At 32.0% G+C, this 13975-nt stretch overlaps 1 long non-coding RNA gene across 1 annotated transcript; it reads right to left on the minus strand.

Moving 5' to 3' along the window:
* Window positions 1-4889: 4889 nt before the first annotated feature.
* Window positions 4890-13717, minus strand: LOC134247876 (uncharacterized). Its single transcript, XR_009987941.1, has 3 exons — window positions 13565-13717; window positions 7262-7338; window positions 4890-6136 (listed from the first exon to the last, which is right to left on the minus strand). It is a non-coding gene; the product is annotated as an uncharacterized LOC134247876 (long non-coding RNA).
* Window positions 13718-13975: the final 258 nt, after the last annotated feature.

Below are 13975 nucleotides of genomic sequence, written 5' to 3' on the forward strand. Positions count from 1 at the left end.
CAAATGTTGGAGCTAGGTAAACTTTCAAGACCAAACAACTTCTAGGTCATTGCGCGTCACAACATAGCAATACGGCGTTCTGATCGTGTATTATATGCAGTTTAACTCGAAATTTATTCGTCTCAAATGTTAATATGAATCATAAACAACAATGTTAAAAAGTTCACTGGAAAATGAACTTTTAGTTGGTACGTGATCAAATCTTCTGAGAAGCCCTTCACAGAATTTAATCACGTGACCAATTAAAAGTTTTTAACATTCTTGTCTAGGTCTTATATATTTTTAAATTTTTGTTCTAACGAGGTTCCAGTCGTTTGAGGATGTTTGTTTACGAGTATACAGTGTATAAAGGGAGCAGTTTTCTCAAAATGGTCAGCTCTTATTTATTGTCAGGTGGCGTGACCAGCCGGATGTGTGCCATGTTTGTTTTCCCCTACATGCTTTATACATGTACAAGTGGCGAATATTTTCGGTGAGATGTAGCAAGGAATATAGACGGATACATGTAGCCATATACATGTAACTTTTTTGGAGGAATATTTCAGCATGTACATGGAGTTCTAACCGATAAGAGTGTTCGAATAATGTATATATTTGGTTTATTTATTTATTTATTTTTTTTTTATTTTTGGTTTAGGCTGTAAATTAATTAATTAAGTAGTATTTGTAGAAACGATTTAATTCAGTGCGTTGGGTGCTGGTAGAATATTGTAAACATATTAGACGGGCTTAGGGTCATTGGACGACTGTTACAAGCGTTTGAGATCAGTGAGGAACGTTGTATGGAGGGCCAGTCGTGTCATTTCCAATCGTCAATGCTGATCTGGAATCTATGTTGGTATGACAACGCAGTGGAAGGCGATAGACCCGGTACTACGATTAAAGCAACTACATGTACTACGTGGTGACGGAAAAACGACACGACTTAGACGTTCCTATACATGTATGAGTGCTATGGCGGATGCAAGTGTGGCGTGACTTCCGGTGAACTTTTATAAGAAGATGTGATACATTGTAATTTTTGAATTGTTTAAGTAAAGGAAATTATATGTTGAAAGTATATATAATTATTACCGGGTATTTCAAATTATATGAGCTTTTTCGGAATATCATTTTGAGTCAATTTTGGTGATATTTTTAATATGATATAATATCTGATACATACTGGATGAGTATTTGAAAAAAGTTAATAGTGAATTAATAGTAAGTATCAGAAGTGATGAAAACTACTATAATTACATTTACTTCAATTCAAATTTTTGAGCCTGTTTGTGAAAGTGACATAAAATTTATTTGCTTTCTTTATTGGTGAGGTTCATGGGGCAACGATCAGTATTCAAGCTCAAAAGTACATTAAAATTACAAATAGTAGCAGAGCAAACACAGACCTCCAAAACATCAGAAGTGGAATCAGTTGACATGGAGGAATGAGCATTCCCTGCCAACCGGTCGCATTTGCTGTGGATTCCTTGTCATGGTCGGGAAATAAGGGATAAAAATGTCGTCAATTCAGTGTGTAAATAATGACCTAACAATAAGTATAAAAAATGTCAGTCAGCATTTATCTCAATGATAATTTTATTTGCTAACAAGGTCATTGTATCGACCATAGAACTTACGAAAGGTTGACTTTCAGCGGGACAGCTGATATGCATAGCTCTTCCTTGAATCAGGATTGGTGTTGGAATATTTTAAGAATGATTTAAGGAATAACTATCTCATTTTTCGATTTCATGATGTGATCAATCGATTGGCTTGCGTGATAATTTGCATTAACGCTGAAGGCGTTACAATCGGTTACAAAGGAGATAAATGATTAAAAATTATTTATAAAGTAAACAATGCTCGTGCCTTGTTTTTGTTTACAAATAGAAAATGGCATATTTATGACAAAACAAGATTCAGCAAATCGATAGAAAATGTGTAATAGTATTTAGAATAAACTTCTTCAAATGAAAAATCTGCTTTGAATGTACATATATTAGTATATTTATTTGTTAACGAAAACATGATACTGGCCTTGTTTAAATAACAAAAGTTTCTATCTCTACATCTGTCTTGTATTTCGACAAGTGAAGTTCGAATTTTAGATGATCATTAAAAATAAATTTATTAAGTTTCTTTAAAAATAAAAAGAATGGAAAAATCAATTTGATGTTTTAGCTGAAACTGTGTCCATGTACCTTTAACAAATGCCGTTACATTTCCAAATCTAAGCACTGAGAAAAATTATCGTACTCGGTCAAGAGACAAATAAAATTTTTTCTTTATAATTTTATTTTCAAAATGAATATATTTCGACAAAAGATATTGTAATATTAAAACTATACAATTATAGCCTTTTGATGAGGTCAATCCCTCGATATATAGACCTTAGAGAAAGCGTATCGACCGAGCACGAAGTGCGAGGTTGATATGCTTTCTCTAAGGTCTATATATCGAGGGATTGTACCGAATCAAAAGTCTACAATTGTTTTATTATTTTTTATCAGTAAATAAGAAATGTCTGAAAATCCTTCTTTCTAATACTCAGTTGACAGTACCTTCCCATACAAGGCATTCTTATGTCATTGCATTATGATGTCACAGTAATGAAAACCAGCTGCAGTATATGTTTTTAGAAACATCCAGTCTATAAAGACTATTGTGCCGTCAGCACTATTGCTGCGTCACAGAAGAACGTTTCCAAGTGTAGAAACAGCAGGTGTTTTTTTTAAATTTTATTTTCATTTCTTAATACAAACAAACAGTGAAATATATATATAACAGACAAATTACATTATAAACAATATGTTAGTATTACCTTAAGATAATTGATACAGAAACATTTTATGCAAAATATTTAAAAAGTTTGTAGTCAACAGAGTTCAAATTTTTAAGAATGGAAGCATAGAAAAAAAATTGAAGATTCAACGTGGTTGAAAATGTTATAACTAGTTTCATCTAAGGAATTTAGTCTACAGTGCATCTTATATTTATAAATATAAATGATTGCGTTGAGTGATACAATTTTTCTAATGCGCTCAGAGCTAAATCCAATTATTACATGTTTCCATTTGATATCTATTTTCAGGTACAAACTTAATCTGTTCCATATTTAAATAACATTTCTACATTCAAAAATGAGATGTTTTGAAGTTTCGTTCACGTGGCATAATTTGCAATGACTGCTCGTTTCTTTTTTTCCATTTACTGAGATAGAAATTATTACAAAGAATATTGTTTAAAAGTTTATAGTTGAATTCTGTGAGTTGTTTATCGGGTATGTCATATAATTTACATTGATATGTATTTTTCCATTCTGAGGGTTCAACACTGAATTCCTTGCTTAAAACTGTTTGATAACATAGTTTACAAAATTTTCTGTGTACAAGATTGTCATAGAAAAAGTTACATCTTTGATCTATGACATTAACATATCCTGTATAGAAGAGAAAAAGAATTTCTGTATCGTATGTTAACAAACTTACAATTTGAAAAGTCATACTTTAGTAGTTAAGGTTTGAAAACAGAAGTAAGAATTTTAAATTTTAAACCAGTTTGTCTTGTTTTTTATACAATTGGAAAAATCTAACAATGATTTGAAAAACCACCATCGTCAAATAAATCTTTAACATGAAAAATCCCACTGGCTATCCAGTTTTTAAAAAATAATGTATTTCCTCTATAAACAAAGTTACAATTTTCCATATCGGCTGTTGAAGAACATTATCGGAGGACATTTTGTTAAAAAAACAGGGCTTACATTCGTTAAAGCGACATAAAAATAGGTAGTTTTTCTAGTTTTTCTATATTTTCTATCTTTCTATGGGAAAAACCTAGCACATAAAGAGCATCAAAATTTGATTTCTTAGAATAACCATCAAAAATGTTGTACAAAATACCTTTTAACAATCTAGGTACCCAAGCTGCCTTTAAAGCTTTTAATTTACATTCAGTATCAACGATTGAGAGGCCACCTTTTGAAATTTTACCTATAAGCGTGTTTCTTTTAACGACGACGGACCTAATTCATTTCTTCAATAGAAAATTTACCCAAATTTTAATATGAGGTAAAGTGACTTTTTGTGAGTTAAAATCGATGAAAAAAATATATGGTCATCGATATAGATTTTTAATAGGGAGCGTTTCAAAAGTAGGCAACGAAAATCGATGGGAAAATGTGAGTTTGTGGTATAAAAGTGATGATTAAAAAAATTCTGCAATAGAATTTTTGTTCATATTAAGATAAAATGTTAACAAGATAATTTAGTAGCAAATAATGCCAAAAAATTAATAGGTCATCGGCCTAGATTTTTTAAGGGGGTGTGTCAAACTCTGGTGAATGGCATATTTTGAGGGAATTTTCATTGAAAATACCTTGGCAAAATAAATTGTGTCGTTTTATTTCCTTATTCTTCAATTTACTTTTACACTAAATAAAAATAATAATTTAAAGTTGTTTAAAATTCTAGGGATGGTGATAAAGTAGGATTTATATGAAATAAATGTGTATATTACTCTAGGGATTGTCTCAAAGTACGATTTTGTGACCCACATCCCAAGGGAATCAATATTTGAAAGCCTGATTATTTCAGAAATTAATGTTTTCTTAGCATACCTGTAATTAACTAAAATACTTGTACCTGATACAGTGTTTGTCAAATTTAAAATAAGCATAGGTAGTAAAAGTTTAAGTATAAGGGACTGTTTCAAGATTGGTGTTTTTGATTTTTCGTTATATGCGTGCTTTACTGTATATGATCAAATAGTCAAATACTGATGCATTCATCAAGAAAATAGTACAGAAAAACAAAAGGCTCATGGGCGAAATTGCTCATCTTAGCACACTGGCTAGAGAAAAAAAAATCACTTCAGTATTGAGAGTTTACATGGGGGGGGGCTTGAATCTAAAAAACCTGATGATGCTTCCATATCAATATAACAACTGGCTTTGCTGTTATTGAGCAGAATTTTTTTTTTTAATTTAGCAAGACCTTTCATTTGATACTAATTACATTGACCTTTTGACCTTGACCTTGGAGATTTTTGTACTTATTAAAAAACTTTAAGATTGGCTTACTTTCAAATTTCACAATTGTTTTCCAGTGAGAATACCCTACTCTTGGTACCAATTAATTAAATTTGCATTAATTTTAAGAAAAGCTTAATCTTACCTATGTTGCCATACGGTGGCATCAGTGTTTCACGAACACATCTTGTTTCTTGGTATTTCTAGGTAAAACTTTGATCCCCTATTGTGTCCCACCTTAAACCCCACTCCCCCCTGAGCTGAAATATCTATCAATTTGTAATCTGGGAATGTTTTCGCAAAATTTGACAATAATGCACCTGTGTTATATTACTCTGAGTCTAGGCTACTATAATTGTAAAAGTATAAGAATTTCACACACAGGTAAAATACTTTATTGATAAAGTATTTCACATTTCAGGAAAAAATGATGACAGGTATAATAGATTTAACTATGGAGTATCAAACAGTACCATTGGGTATCAAATACATGTATTGATGAAATTTAATATATAAAAATATTTTTCTTGTATATGTTTGTTTATAATGATTTCACTCAGTCATTTTAAATAGCTACATGTATTAGCTGTTACTTTATATACAAACTTTGATTTTTTTAACTAGTTTTTTTTTATGAGATATAACATATGTACAAGTGGGATAAAACTAACCGTACACTAACTAGAGTTCCTAATTATTTCATCACATCTGTACATATATCTAAAAAATGATGTACATGCTGTTTACATGTAGAACAACACTAAAAACTTGCAATATTGTTACATATGAAAAGTTTGTAAAAATTTTCCCAGTGGCTAATCATATATTCTGGTGCTGTAAAGTTGGAGGTCTTTTGGTTGAGAGAGTAAAGGTTGGAACAGCAGACATTGGCACAATAAAGAACCCTCACTCTTCATTGCTCCCTAGTGTCATTCACTGCATCTTGTGACTTCTCATCAGGGTTGAATAATCTTGTAACATGTGTTAAGGCTTAAGCTACAACAATCAATCCATGCCTGCGAGGTGCATTTTTGGAAATGCTGGAAATTCAAGAAAAATTCCTGACGACGATGGGTGCTCTAATAGATGCAGCAATTTTAACTATCTGCATATTGTTGTTTCTACCTGAAATACACAAAAAAACCTATGTGATACTCAGATAAATAAATAACATTCAATCAATCAATATCAAGTGTACAGAATTTTTTGCATTTTGTTAACAAAGGTAAAATAAAAAAAAAAAACACTATGCACCCAGAGGCAACAAAGATTTGAAAAGCTATTTTTAGCTTAAGGGTCACAGTCAAGGTCAAACTAAGGGTCATTTACTATGGTGTCTTTTGAAAACTTAATTAGTGGATTATGCATATCAAATATGAAGTCTCTATCTGTTAAAACCTATGGCTATATAAGGTTAAAGTTGACAACAGACAGACAAACAGATAAACAGACAAACAGACAGGACAAAAACAATATACACCTCTGATCTATCGATTAAGGCGCATAAAAAACAAGATGTGTTTGTTAAACACTATGCGCCCGGCGGCAACAAAGTTCGAAAAAGCTATTTTTAGCATATAGGTTACAGTCAAGGTCACAAGATCATTGACCTTGGTGTCGTTTGAAAGCACTTGATTAGTGAAGTACGCAAACCAAACATAAAGTCTCTACCTTCAATGGTTTAAAAGTTATAGCAAAAGTTCGAAAAATCTATTTTTAGCAAATAGGTCACAGTTAAGGTCACAAGGTCATTGTCCTTGGTGTCAGTTGAAAGTGTTTAATTAGTGGAGTATGCATTACAAATATGAAGTCTCTATCTCTCATGGTTCAAAAGTTATGGCAAAAGTTCGAAAAAGCTATTTTCAGCATAAAGGTCACAATCAAGGTCAAAAGGTCATTGACCTTGGTGTCAGTTGAAAGTGCTTCATTAGTGGAGTATGCATACCAAATATGAAGTCTCTATCTCTCAGGGTTCAAAAGTTATGACGAAGGTTAAAGTTGACAACAGACAGACAAACAGATAAACAGACAGACAGGACAAAAACAATATGCGCCCCGAAAAAATTCAGGCGCATAATATATGAATAAACTGAAATACTCAAAATAAAAATTAATATTCACACCCTAATAAAGCATATGATTAATCAGCATTGTCAGTGTACAAAGAATAGGAGAATGACTTTTAACATTTACATCCCTTTTGAAAAGTCATGAGTGAAGTTTTCATTTTAAAGGACTTCAAAAACATACCTAAACAAGTCTTGGGTAATTTTTTCTTCAACAGCAGGTATTTCCTCAGTACAAGTATCTCAGTCTGCAGATTTTTTCTGTGGTAAAAAAATATAAAACATTAAATTTGATATGCAAAATACATTTGAGTATTGTGATCTACATACATGTACATGCATCTTAAATTTGTATAAAATAGTATTATCAGTGTGATTCAGTTTTGAGTTGTTAATTTTTTAAAGCCGCGGGTGCATGTACTGTAAAAGATGAAGGCAACTTATTATTATCTTTTTTTGGAGGAAACAATTATGAATGATACACAACTAATAATTCAACAACTTTTTGCATTAAAACAAATGATTCAAGGGTTCAAATACCATATAATCCCTATTAACCGCCTCGGGCGTTTAGAAAATTGTAAAAAGGGGGCAGTTTTTTTTGGTACTCTATTTATGATATTCAATGTCATATTTTAACTTTAAAAAATCTTGAGAAAAAAAAAATACAAGGAACCAATAAAATAATGTCTAACTTTACTTAAAGTGAAGATATCCCACCCAAATTATGCTAAATTATTCATTACCATTGAAATATTGGATAATAGATAAGTTTAATTTTCACTTTCTTCAATATTTTGATACAATTCTTGTTGATTTTAATCACTTTACAGCCAGAGGGCCCTTATTTCCTGACAATTGAAAAAGACCTAAGGGGGCGCTTATAGGGGCAGGGGCGGTTAATATGGATTATATGGTATATAACGTATAAGATAGCATACTGCCATACTTGATTCTAATGATTACATGTTGGTAACACAGGGGAATTACCAACAACACATGTGTAAAATATCTTTAAAGAAATTTGCCGGTACGTCGATTTACCCAAATGGACCCAAATGGACCCAAATGGAACCCAAATGGAAATCAAATGGACCCAAATGGAAATCAAATGGACCCAAATGGAAATCAAATGGACCCAAATGGAATTTTTAATATGTTTTACTGCGGTTTTATTAACTTTTACTTGTAAATTAATTACTGTTTTGATTATTTTAAGTATTATATGTGTTCATGTATGTTTTTGAAAATTAATTAAATACTTTATACATTATATTATTATTATGTGTCAAAGTACGTTGTCTTTTTTTCTTACGAATAAATATATTTGTATGGGATCATATTATTTTTTAAAGGGGGGATATATAATTGATTTCAATTATTAATGGGTAATTATCCAATAGTATCGATGAATTTGTACTATAATTTGGAGTACTTAGCAATAACCAATGGGATTAATTTATATCTTTGAGAAGATAATTATGAGACATTTACATTTTAAAAACACGCGTTTTGGGGAAAATTCTTCCTACCTGAATTTTTCTTCAAGGAGAATTTGGATTCTATGTACGGTAAGTCTTTTTTCTACATTAAATGATTTTTTTCCTATAAGATATTAAAAAAGCACTGATTTAATTAAGTGAATCAATACATATTTCCTTTTATTTTACATAAGAAATAATTGAATATTATACTTTACTCCGGCTACATATATAGACATTGATAAGCATACTGTTGCATTCATTTAAAAAGAAAAAAATAAATAGAACGTACATACAAGATATTTTTTTTTTAAATTAAATTATTTTTATACATGCAATATAGATTAATATAAAAGACATCAATTAGATTTTTATTTATAAACCAAGTACAATAATCACTTTCATTATATACACATAAAAATATAACAATAATCTTAATCTAAATGTGTAATTTTTTAGAAGATATAATTGTTTACCCGTATTAATTAGACCTCCTTATAGTTGATACTGTTCTATAGTAGGGTAATGACGATATTGTTATGAAAACAACCGATTATTTGACACGCGTCACATAATTTGTGTACTCCTAATAAACAAAGGAAGGCAGTAGTTCAAATTACACAACTCTTCGCATTTTGTTAAATAAATTATCTAACATTACAAAAAATATTTACTACATTGTATAGTAAAGCGTAGGTTTTTCTTTATATCAGTAATCTCTGTTTTTAGAAGAAATCTAAATGTATTCCTTTTTAATTTCGATCTGTAAATGTCTGAATTTAGACATACACAATAAATTTACATATATACATACAATCAATCTATTCTTAGTTCTTTGTATTATGTGAATTTGAGCAGACATGTAAATTATTAATTATATATATATATTTATACAACATTTACAATCAATCCATTCAATGGAATTTGCTATTTTACTCTTATAAAATTTTTCTCCCAATATCTTAAACATTTTGATTATAGGCACGAAATGAAATACGACTTAACAAATGCTAATTAAGGTTTTATTTTTGTTACAGATTCCTTTCACAATGCCGCGCAAACAAAAAACCAAGAAGAACGAGTGGCCCTGTGGTCGTTGTAAAAAGAACTGTGTTTCGTCTTGTGTTTTCTGTGCTATTTGTGAAAAGTGGTACCACTGTGCTTGTGAAAGTGTAACTTTGGACAAACTTAAAATCATATCAGACAATCCAGAGGATTATATCTGTGAAACCTGCCGAAGTGACGATGGGAAATTCGACTTTCTGATGGGACTGGAGCGTCTGAAGCAGGTAGGGATATTATTCTTTATATATCAAAAGTACCAGACTAGGGTATGGAGTCAACTTTCAGAAATAGTAGATAAAATTTAGAACACTTTAAATATATGGAAATGCTTAAGATATTCTTCCTTATCGTTTTCTGGATTAAAAAAAATGTTTTTTTTAATAACTGATTTCTATTTTTTATTTCAAGACTTTGAAATCATCTTACAGAAGTAAAAGATAAAATAGAGAAATGTTTCAGATATTTAAATATTTTGTTTCTTAATTAAACATGAGAGAATAACTTAAATTAATGCTTATGAAAACGCAAATTGGGTAGGTAGTATTAAATATTACCTGGTCTGGTACTTTCTTTTAGAAATTATACATTGCTTAAATATTTTGTTATAGTATGCAAGGTAATAAAGCGTAAAAAGGGTTTTGATAAGTATAAATTAATGTTGATTTCCATATTAAGCTTTATGTGTTGATGATAATCATGCATATCTTTTTACGCTTTATTATTTTTTTGTTGATTTTAGATCTGTAGACTGTAGAGTTATAACTTGTCGTATGTAAGAAATTGGGCATACATATTCTTTACGTGTATTTTTCTGTGAGGATGTTTCATAATACTAAAAATGAGTTATTTGGTAAAATATGAAAACACCATTCATTTGAATGTTATTTATTCTGGTTAAATAAAAAATATGTACATGTTATATACATGTGATATTTAAACAGTTAGTACAAGTCAGTCTCAAGTATTTGTACAATAAGTCAGTCAAAGTAGTAATAAAGCCATAATACGATAAATTCAATGTCTACACAAGACGCGAACTAAACGACACTGAAACTTTTTCATCCCAGACACTGTGTCTTCTGTTGTTGTGCTAAGATGAACTCTGTCTTTATCGTAGTGAGATGGGTATCGGATGTCACTAAAAGTCACGAAGCATTGACCGTAGGTTTTCCTGAGATATCTGTTAAGGAGTCTTCTTTTCTTGTCAAATACACTTTTCGTTAATCCAGATGATCGAAAGTTTCCTCTTGTCATAATTTCACACACATATACATGTTCAGCTACACTCTTTGCATCACGTACGATACAAGCAATATTGTCATAAATTTCTTTCGGTGAACAGTCTTTACTTATATCATTACCTCCCAAACATACAAAAACTGTTTTGGGCTTGAAACACAACATTTCACGTAGTTGTCTTATTTACTTTAAATAGAAAATTATTTTAAGGATTGAGCAAAACATAAAAACAAGGTATTTAAAAAATTTCAGGCTGCTGGACATGGTATCACAAAACTGCTCTCCGTTGCCAATCGCGAAGCATTGCTTGTTGAAAACCGTTCTGTCCGTATCCAACCAGCCACTCTCGCCAACATGGAGATAGATCCCATTGCCGACAGACTCCTCCATCACTATCACTTCAACGGTACCAACGACGCCGCTATTACATCCACTGGTGATGGGGATTGCCTCTTCAATTCTGTATCCCAGTTGCTGATAGGGGACGAGACGTTGTCAGTGGAGCTGCGGTACAAAACATGCCTTGAGATGTGTCTAAACAAGAACATTAGGACTTACAAGGACGCTGCCAGTTTCTACTATAACTCTCCAACTTATGACCAGGCCGTGTTAGATTGTGCCAGAATCCGATCATATTCCAGTGTGTGGACAATACTTGCTTTGGCCAATGTAATAAGTACTCCATTAGATGTGTTATACCCATGCGTCAATGGTACTAAGGACTTATCCTTCATGAAGCTAAACATGAAGCTTAGGCCAGAGGAACCAGTGTGCGAAGTGCCTATCAAAATTATGTGGTCCAGCACCTTCCAACCAATTCCAGGCAAAACGTGGACCCCAAACCACTTCGTGCCCATTGTGCCCAAATCATCAGCCACGCAAGTAAAGACTAAACATCTTACATTCAATTTTGGCTTTAACAACTTAAGCTTCGACAACAAGGACAAATCAACCCCCAAACCAATTACCAAGCAGGACAAACTTCAAACCAGGAAAACTTCAAAGCAAAAGCCACTGCCAGTCCCTGAGGTAATTTCACCGGTATCCGTACATTCATCACCAACTTACTCCCTTCCATCGCCTAATAGTACACCACCGTCTTCCCCCGAAATGCCAATGCCACCAAGGAAAAGACAGAGAAGTACATGCGAGCCACCAGCAACACCGAAAATGTCAAAACCTAAGAAGCAGAGAATACGCATCAAGGCCTCTCCAAGATCTTCACCAGTGCCTTCACCACAGTCGTCACCATTGTCTTCACCAATGACATCCCCACTGTCATCTCCTGAGAATAGTTTCCTGTCCAAAAACAGCTTTTCCGTCTTGGAGGATGAAGACTGTGACATGCAGACTGAGGAGACTGGAGAGCCCACAACACTGCAGACCCTGACAAACGACAAATTCATGACAGTCGACGAAGCCTACAAAGCAGTGACAACGACACCAAGCCATGCGGTCGCGCCAACTATACCAAGAGGACCAAAGAACAATGTCTATTTACTGTTGCAGAGAACATCCGACAATGTACACGAATTTCCAGATGACTGTGGAGCATGGGGCCGTGCAGGAACATCAGTAAATTCAGTAAATAGATTTGCTGTTGGTTGTATATGTATTTTGTTCTTTTTAGTTTCCATAGAGTTCTTCTTTGTGTATTTTTAAAAATTATTATTTATTTAATTTCATTTCAGTTTAATAATCGAATTTCATTTTTTTTCCTCATTCATCAAAGAACATAAACTAAAAATTACATTATTTTTTCTCCATTCTTCCTGTTTTCTAAAAAAAAAAACAAAAACTTTGGCTTTTCTTTAGAATTTAATTGATTTTTTATTTTTCAAATTCAAAATTATGGCTCTTCTTTGGGATGGCCTCCACGTGGCAAGAGCTGGGCAACGTTATCTATAGACTTTGATAACGGCTAACGATCCCTATATTTGATTATCTAAATATTATTAACCGTCTATTCATTTTACTTTAATCAAACTTTAATAATACAGTTATTTATCTATATAACTTTTAATAATTAACTTTAAAAAATGACTACAGTAAAAAATTGAACGATAAACTAATTTCATTTTACATCTAAATCCTTCGAATACTCAAATAAATTATTTTTTTCACTTTATATAAAGTTTAATATGAAAAATATTATATTTTAATTTCCATTTGGGTCCATTTGATTTCCATTTGGGTCCATTTGATTTCCATTTGGGTCCATTTGATTTCCATTTGGGTCCATTTGGGTTCCATTTGGGTCCATTTGGGTAAATCGACGCACCCGAAATTTGCTAGTTTAATTTCATTGCTATATGGGAAAAATTTTATCAATGATTGAATGAAGCTAGCACAAAATACATATAATGATATATTTAAAAATAAAGTGATCAGCCTGTTTCAACATTGCTGGTACTTTACTTGATTCATCTCTAAGCAGGTAAATAGCCAGGTTTATCTGCATGGCTTTATATTTAAGCTTGGTTGATTATTCTTTGAGAATTAAGTATGCTTATAAATTAACCCAGCTGCTCTAATAAGGTATTTTGCTTAACATTTACAACCTTTTGCAATTGCATCCAAAATTTTTAACATTTTTACATAGACCTAAAGATGCATTAAAAGAAATATATTCAACAATAATAACAAAACATAATGAATAAATGCAACATTTAGCCTAAAACAAAAAATCTATATATGGTTACCTGTTCCAAATGAAATACTGAATAGTGTTGATATCACATCAGAAATTTCAAGCTTTGGCAGCTGTTAGGTCCTGGCATTCCGGGGTCTTGTTTTCTCCTCCATTTACAAACACTTATATGTTCATTTAGCATCATGCATGTTTAGTTCATCTTTAGGACGTAACAGACATTATTCAGAAAAAGATCTTTCCTTACAAATCATCTCCATCAGAAACATCAACTTGAACTTATTGTCTCAGGCCACGGTCCAGAATCCGCTCTAGAATCGTATCGATAATGAGAGACAGGGGTCGTACATTTGGCTGTAGTTTATGACGATGTTTGTACTTGCTGCACTTCATTTTTTAATGAAAAACGAAGCTTCAAATGAACAAAACCAGCCTAACCGGCGAGTCAGGAAAGTCATCAACA

This window comes from Saccostrea cucullata, unplaced genomic scaffold (assembly GCF_032062105.1).
Source record: "Saccostrea cucullata isolate Sc308-1 unplaced genomic scaffold, CSIRO_AGI_Scuc_v1 ctg120, whole genome shotgun sequence".
In the NCBI taxonomy this organism is placed as follows: domain Eukaryota; kingdom Metazoa; phylum Mollusca; class Bivalvia; order Ostreida; family Ostreidae; genus Saccostrea; species Saccostrea cuccullata.